The 1,984-nt window shown below is 39.2% G+C and overlaps 1 protein-coding gene across 1 annotated transcript in view; it reads left to right on the forward strand.

Moving 5' to 3' along the window:
- The window catches only part of KANSL1 (KAT8 regulatory NSL complex subunit 1), a 309,308-nt gene that overhangs the window by 286,554 nt on the left and 20,770 nt on the right, over positions 1-1,984 (forward strand). The gene's annotated exons all lie outside the window — the stretch shown is intronic.

The following is a 1,984-nucleotide window of genomic DNA, read 5'->3' on the forward strand; positions in this document are numbered from 1 at the left end:
GCAACAGCGAGACTCTGTCTCAGGGGAAAAAAAGAAAAAGAAAACACAATCTTTACAACTATCTGAATTTACGATTTTTTAAAAATTACATTTCAGGCCAGGCACAGTGACTTCTGCCTATAATCCTAGCACTTGGGAGGCTGAGGCAGGAGGATTGCTTGAACCCAGGAGTTTGAGGTTGCGGTGATCCGTGATGACACCACTGCACTCTAGCCTGGGCAGCAGAGTTGAGACCCTGTCTGAAGAAAATAAAAAATTGCATTTCAGGTGGGAGGACATGAGCAAAAATGTTTTGAAACCACTGTCTAGATAGACTACAGGAATCCAGTGTTTTCATAATCTGTAATGGTTTCACAGATTTCCACATAATTTTGTTATGTCTCCAACCTACAGAAAATAGCAGTTTCTTCTCAAATCACTGTGGTATTTTATTTCTATATGTTAATGACTTATATTATGGCTGTTTATGTACTTAGTTTCTGTTACTTAAATTTAAATCTTCTGGGGATAATGGAGTTTTGTTTTTCATACTCTGTTCTTCATAAAACCTCACAGGTAGACTACAAATTTTTCATAAAATAACTGAAATAGAAGTCTGAGGAATAAAAAGAATCACGTGGGATGTGGGGTTTACTTGGTGTGTGAGAAAAAACATAGAAGAGAGTGGCATGTGAACTTTTTCTTAAAGGACCAGATGGTAAATATTCTAGGTTTTGCAGGCCATATAATTGATGTCAGTTTATGTCACAAGTGCTCAACTTTGCCATTGTAGCACAACAGCATCCATAGACAATATGTAAACAAATGGACGTGGCTGTGTTCCAATAAAATTTTATTTAGAAAAAGTCATTGCCAACACTTGTGCTAGAGAATCCCTGTTAAAATTGACAGTTGATCACATTAGATGACTGTCTGTTCTGCATTTGTTCTTTAAATGATTGGATTTTTTCTGGCCATTTGAATCCAGTAGCTACCAGAATTTTTGGCTTTTGTTACCCAAAGCCTCTATGACTGTGGACAAGGACGTGATATAATATTTCTGCTGTCATGTGACCTCTCGCAGGAGTAAAAAATTTAGAAAACCTGGACCACATGGATGGCAAGCTAGTCAGGAGTTGCAGGAGGAGTAATAGACTTTAGAACATAATGAGTGAAAAACACTAAGACATTTTCCAGAGTCACTGAATTTTACCTTCTGCCATTGGATTATATAGCTCTTATAACTTCAGTTATTATTTAGATAGCATTTTATGGTTTACGAAGCATTTTCTCGTATTTGTCTCGTTTGCGTCTTTCAGAAGTCTTGTAAAGTGTTACTTCAGTTTTACAGATCAGGGATGGCTAATGAATTTGAATGGCTTTAGAATTCAAACCCAGATTATGTGATACCTGTCCGTCCTTTCACTACATTACATGTTCCTTCCCAGACAGGTTATTAAGAGTACCCATTTCAGGATTCTGGCTACAGACAGAGCTAGCTACCAGGAAGACTTGGGTACATTTCTTGGGTTACTCTCTCAGAATTACTGTGTTGAATTGTATAGTCTCATATTTAAAGAAGGGTAAGAGAGAGGCCTAGAGTAGTACTCACTGGGTATCACCTGATAAACATGACAGCCATTTCTTTGTCAACAGCGTTACCATGTACAGTGGCAGATAATGTCCTCCAATGCCTAATCAAATATGCCCAGACCACCTGTCTGTCACCTCCTCTTCCATCACTCAACATTTCTACTAGGAGGCACCCATTCCCTCTTCACATTTTCTGTCCTGCTGACTGCTGCCATGCTGCCATACCTTGCGCTTCTCCACACCATCCTTTTCCAACTATAGGTAGCAATGATGGTGAAAGAAAGATACGGAACACCCCTTTCTCTGGTATTCGTTATTTTCATTTTCCTGCCTCTAAATACTGTTATACACACCCACCCAACCATAGCCCTGGGGTTTGGATAAGAAAGTGTGTCATTGGCCGGGCACGGTG

The sequence above is a fragment of the Propithecus coquereli genome, unplaced genomic scaffold (assembly GCF_000956105.1).
Source record: "Propithecus coquereli isolate 6110/MARCELLA unplaced genomic scaffold, Pcoq_1.0 Scaffold469, whole genome shotgun sequence".
In the NCBI taxonomy this organism is placed as follows: domain Eukaryota; kingdom Metazoa; phylum Chordata; class Mammalia; order Primates; family Indriidae; genus Propithecus; species Propithecus coquereli.